Below are 6,511 nucleotides of genomic sequence, written 5' to 3' on the forward strand. Positions count from 1 at the left end.
TCTATTTCAAATCACCGGAAGTCCTACAAGTCAGAGGACAAGAAATTGTGAATAGATAAGAGGTAGATAAAGTATACTGAAACAAACAAACTTCACAGGTTGCAGAGAAAAATTATTAAAAATGGTACGACTTGTACCATTCTGCTCTTATAGACCAACTGTCCATTAGCATCTCTAATGTTTAGGTGAAGATAAGAATTCTAAAAATACTTAATATTTAAACTTAGTGTTTTGGGTTTGTTCAATCTATGGCATAAAAATATGGATTTACCTTCATTCATAAAAACACTTAGCAATTTTCGACACTGGATTGGTCTGAGGTATTTCTCCATATCCTTCTCTTTTACCAAAACAAGGTCTGCCCTGCTTTCCACACCAAGCTCTTCAAACCCATCCAGCAAGGAATTCAGGGTTTCAACAGGGAGGCCCGGTAAAACTGATGAGACCGCTTCTTTTATGGCTTGGCGATCCATTACCTACAAGACCATAGAATGACAAACATACAGTTAGTAACAAAATTATTCATACTCCTGGCAAATATTGATTTTAATGTTGATTTTCTCTTGAACGGTCTGAATTCTATCTGAATTTCATTCATGACTACAAAATAAGTGAATTTGACCAGAGTAGAGACACCATTGTTTTTGCATCACGTATAATAAAAAGGGGGAGCCCCAAGAAGAATCAACAGGGTCTTATCAATTACCATTTGTTTGCATTTGGCTGGATAGTGAAGCAAATCTACTTGCATAGTAATTGTTTATTAAAAGTTTGGTCTGGTGGTCAGCAGAAATGACAGCACCTATGAACTTCAAACAGCCGAACAAAGCTTACAACAATTATAGAACAGCAGAGACAGAATAGACATGCATATTGCATGATGGGACTGAAAATTAAATAAACAAATTAGAACTAGGCTATAATGTTGTTTGAATGTATATGTGTTCAGTTGGTTTGAACAAACAGCAGCAAGAAATACAGTCTTTTACTGCTATGTGGCAACAGGCTATCAATTTCCTTTGAATAAGTAAAGTTTGACCAATATGCCGCCACAGCCTATGCTACTCATAACCAAGTCCAGTAGGTTAAGTTTTAAAACAGGCTATTCTTAGAAAAATGTATTCAAAAACACTCAGTACAGGCACGGAGATGGTAGAGAAGAGGTAACGCTGATTTTGATCAATTCATGCTGTCATGGTGTATTGAAGTTTTTATTATGCAACATTAGTTTCAAATGTGATTTAGTAACTTAGATTTCTGAGTAACCTAGACACACAGCAACACAGGTTTAGATAAATTATAGAATTAGGCTAAAACAGAATAGAATGCAGCATTGTTGCTCCTTGGGGTATCAAGGCAGTGGCAAACTTTCACACGTGGTTTGCCAAATTGATGATATATTACGTGGTTTCAAAAACACCACCAATCGCCTCGCCAAATTATTTTCACCTAAAAGCTTCCTTACCTTCCACCTTCACTAGTCACAACCGTCCGGTCTGCTCTTGTCACCTGCCTGTTTAAAGTGCCTCTGGAAAAGAATGGTGGAGAGCAATTAGTAACAGGTCAAATACTTTGTAAGCTGGAAGAGGATAGTAGTCAAGCAAATCCTCATGCTTGATGCAAACATAATCCTCTTTGGCTACTCCTAGTTCACAGTAGATGCCCACGTCTCTCAACTTAACAAAAGTATGTTTCTTTGTCACAAAATAAACAGAGTCATGGTGAACAATGACCAAGTTAATTTTTCCAAAGTAAAGTTCTTCATCACTGTTCCCAAGTAAAACGAACATGCCTTTTCTGTACACAGTGCCTTTCACTGTGACACTGTTACAAGCCACTGATGACTCTGACTCAAAGTTAAAACTGGCTACAGATGCCCTGATCATGTCATTGTAATCGTTTACATAAAACTCTGTACCCCTTTCTACTTTTATAGCTGGAGGAACAGGTTTCCTGAACTCAAGTAGGCTTGCAGAAGTTGATGTCTCTCTGCCAGCGTTCTGCAAAGATTTTTGAAGTTGTGTAATTTTCTGGCACACTGCTTGAAATATGTGTGTTTGCTCTCAAACCTTAGAGTCCACAGGCGGATAAGTGGGCCAAAGTGTATGATAAGCTCTGGATAATGGCACAAATAATGGTGTTTGGGCTTCAGGGAATGATCAGGGAATAACCTTTTTCTGAAGTAGATGTACTGTTCGATGATGACTTTTAGATATCCTACTTGGCCAGCTGTAATGGTTGGTGCACAGACAAGTTCCACTATCTCTCTCAGTTGCAATATGAGCTGCCATACCTCATTGTCACAAGCATCTTTAATCCTGTCACCCACCAAGATAGGTAGCAATCTAAGAAAGCTCCAGTTTTGAACTGCATGCCCACTTAATCTCTCACTGCCAGGAGAGAGGTCTGCCGGTTTGTCTCTGCCATCATTTCCTTGATATTTGAACTGATTCTTACACCGATTTAACTGCAAGTAAGTGAAATGCTTCTCCTTAACTAAATGACCAATGAACAAAGCAAGGTCATATGACACAACACCCTCAAACAAGTCATGACCTAGGCATGGTGGGAGGCCAGGATGGCAGACATGAAAATGAGCAAGCTGGTTAAAAGGTGAGTCAGACTTGATACCACATACAGAGTCTGTACCAGTAGTCTTTAAATCTTGTATATGACTTTGGTAGGACTGTACTGTTCTTGTGGTACCACACAACTGTGGTTCATTCATAAATGTAAATCTGTCTATGTCACAGTAGCGACAGAAATGCTTAGCCCTACTGAAATTTTCCACAAAGCCCCCAACAGAATGTGATCCTAAATTGTCTCCTGCCAACGCAACCAAAGAGCCTCTGACAACGCTGCCATCACCGATCACAATACCACTCTCTTCCAGGACTTTGAGGTCCTTCAACAATGACTCAAAAACTTTGTTCATCCCAAAGTATTTAAAGTCCTGCTCCCTACATAGTAGGACAAGTTGCGTTTGATCAATAGTGGATCTATTGTGCGGCAAAATGTCAGTCAGGGTTGAGTAAACAGCTAACACTTTGTGTTTCTTTTCCCTGAACCAAGAGGGTTCACAACCTCAAATGCATCTTGGTATAGTATTAAACCAACCGATGAAGGCTCAGCTGTCAACAATCGATTACTCTGAATTCCTTCTCCATCCCTAACATCATGATAGACATTATCAGCACTGGGTTGCAAACGTGTCAAAGCGTACTGCTCTTGAAAAGACTCACTTTTGAAAAGTGCAGCCAATGTTTCCCTTATAGGTACATACTGGGCAAAGCACTCTTTGTCGTTTTCATCATTTCCCAAAAATAAAGGCACAGGATCAACGTGGTTGAAACCCGTTTAAAAAGCCTCCTTCCTCTTTACATCTGTGCTCAGAGCACCCCTGTTATAAAGCCTGAGTAGATCCCCTTTGTTTAGTTCTTCAATTATGTTGCTTATTGTGGCCTCAGGAATTCCATGTACCTTTAATGTTTTACTCAGAATGTTAAGTGAATGTAAGAGACCAATTTCATGGGCATTTTGGAAGTCGTCAATTATTGTTTGAATGGTACTCGCTGGTAACAATAGCTTAGCTTGTAATTTCAAGTAAAGAAGTGTAAGGTTGTGTAAAAAGAGGGCATCATCCACAGCAAATGGCACTTCTAGCTCATGTTGTTCCTCTGAAATGTCTGAACATGACTGACCAGGCTCAGGCTGACCCAAAGGCTCTGTGGGAACAGACTTTTCTAGTACCGAATCATCTAGATCCTCTACACCTCCACTTGTATGCTTCCTGGAAACATGTGAGGCAAAACTGGAAGCAATTGTAAAGCTGCAGTTGCAGCCTCTAAATGGGCATTTGATTTCCAACCCTTCTTGTAAATGTGCCTTCAAATGCTTTACAAGGGAAGTTATAGTGCCACACTTGAATGCACAGGGCTGAGACACACACTTTAAGAGTGTGCCAGTTGGCTTGAAATGCCACTGGGAAGATCCTGTAGCTTTGTGGTCTCTATACATATGAGTTTTTAAAACAATCACTTTGCTGTACATACAAGTACAGTCAGGAACACCACACTGATACGGATAATTGGGAGTGTTACTGTGCAGCTTTGTGTGGTGAATAAACTGACTAACAGTCTCAGACACATGCTCACACAAACTAAATTTACAGTGAAACATTGTTCACAAAATGGCGGGGGAAAGGATTTAAATGAACTGGCTAGCAGGAGTATGAAACATGCTGAGCGAAAAAAAAAAAAAAAAAAGCGCGAAAAAAAAAAAAATAACGGCAGAAAAAAACGGAGGGAAAAGCGAGGATTTTGGTAGATAAGTAGATAATGTCTGATAAAACGAGAAAAAGGGACTGGTATCCGGTAAAATTATATTTAACGTTACAAGTACACTGAACGGACAAGGGGCAACCTGCTATTTCACCACAATGAGGGAGTCTGAGAACGGTGGAGGTCTGCTAACTAGCTAACGTTGTAGCTAGCTAGCTAACGTTATAGCTAGCTAGCTAGCTAGCTAGTAAGCTAGCTATATATATAGCCCTCCGTTGCTCAAGTCCAGGGGGACTGTCAGTATGTCGTCCTGGATAAAAGTGTCAGCTTAATAAATAAATATATGACTGAGCCTGAAAATGTGGTGACAGAGTCTGATAGCTAGCTAGCTAACCAGCATGAAAGTCAATCCACTAACGTTAAAAGTTAAACCAAAAAGCAAAGAATTCTTCAGAATACCTATTAAAAGCACCGTGAATTACAATCTAACATATAACTCTATTGCCTTCTTTTACTTCTTGACTTTTTGCCTTCAACTTGACGTACCTCGTATCTGGTCGTGTATCTCTCCTGATCGTCTTTGACGTCTGTGACAAAATCCAGAATCCAGTGAGTTTGGCTTCTGACGAAATTGCCCCACAATGCAGTGCGTTTCAAGTGCAATTCAAATTTCACAATAAGATGCTGTACTGTGATAGAGAACATACAGTCTTACATTTATTTCACAGTAAAAGTCTGAATACAATATTTTATTGTGAAATAATACTGTTAAATATTGTGAAATCACTGTAATAACTAACAGTGTGGGTTCCTGTAGACACTCTGCTGGGCTTGAAGTTGAAGTGTGAACCTGGTTCCTTGTGATGCGTCTCTCCCACTCCACTGCAGCGCTGGTGTCCAGCAGCACCTTGCATGAATCTGTCCTGGATTCCTTGATCTCCTCGATCAGATGTAGTCATCAGGCTGAATGGCTTTATCAGCAGGAATCTGGAGGCTGCTTTCATCTGTGAATAAAATGGCTTTGACACACTGACTTTTTGCAAAAGTCATATTAGTGTTTTCATTTCAGGCAATGTCTAGGGGTGAAAACAATGAAGAAGAAAAAATGTGATAGTTTGTCCTTGATTTGTCCATTAATTTCTCATGGAAGGAGAAATGTTTCCTTTGTCATCTGTGTTTTCCAAAGTCCTTAAGACAATGGGCAAAAAGCTTTAGTCCATAACATAATAAATGATCCCAAAAAGTCATGAGTCCATTGTAAACATACAGTACAGATAATCAATTACAAAAACACAAAAAATAAAAACTTCACAATTTTCTTTCTCAAATGGGAGAATGTGGGCTGCGTGATTAATCTTTTACTATTACTTAAAACATTTTTGACAAACTTGGTCAGCAAATTGCTATTTTTTGAGCAAATCAATTTCTATACATGTCCTGTGTCATTCTTTTGTGCCACATTTAATACCCTGAGAAGAAGATTTGCATAGCACTCTGTGTGGCCAGCACAGAGGCTTTACAAATCCTCTGATCTCCCCCCATTTTTATTTATTTTTTAACAAAATATTTACAACTAGGGAATAAAAATAAAAAAAATAAAAAAACCATAAAGAAATATCAATGCAATTACTACTACCTTGACTCTCTCAACCCTATGATTTCAGAGACATCATCAGAAACATGAAAAAGAATAAAAACTAACAAAACAAAATAGTGGAAAAGATTAGCTACAGTAAGATCAGAATGCATAAAAATATAATGAATTTATCTTCATGTGCCTGTTATTTATCATTTTTATTGAAAATGAAACCAATTTTTAGGCAAAATGCCCAAAATGCCAAATATGCATTTACTAAATTATCCATTGAAAACCCCCTAAGACTCTTAAATTCTTTTTGTGACAATTTTAGCTAGTGTTAAATTGCTTAAAGTAGCTCAATTTATTTCTCCATACTGCTAAATTTATCACCACTCCCCATTGAACTCTCTTCCCAGGTAGAATGGGGGATTCACATTGGTGAGAGTGTAAATTCAAACAAAGGCACCTTTTGTCTTGGTTTTGTGTGAAATAAAAGAATGTGTGAAAAAATGCAAACAGCTGCTGTTTTGACTTGCATTGGGCTTATCAATCACTCAGACACAATTCTACTCAATGCAAAAACCAAAAAATTACAGATGATTCAAAATAAAATGCACTTATCTCAACTACCTGGAACATTGGAACAACAAAC

General features: G+C 38.4%; 1 pseudogene; it reads right to left on the reverse strand.

Moving 5' to 3' along the window:
* The window catches only part of LOC114559552 (uncharacterized), a 7,324-nt pseudogene extending 2,434 nt beyond the window's left edge, over positions 1-4,890 (reverse strand).
* Positions 4,891-6,511: the final 1,621 nt, after the last annotated feature.

The sequence above is a fragment of the Perca flavescens genome, chromosome 1, assembly GCF_004354835.1.
Source record: "Perca flavescens isolate YP-PL-M2 chromosome 1, PFLA_1.0, whole genome shotgun sequence".
Taxonomy (NCBI): domain Eukaryota; kingdom Metazoa; phylum Chordata; class Actinopteri; order Perciformes; family Percidae; genus Perca; species Perca flavescens.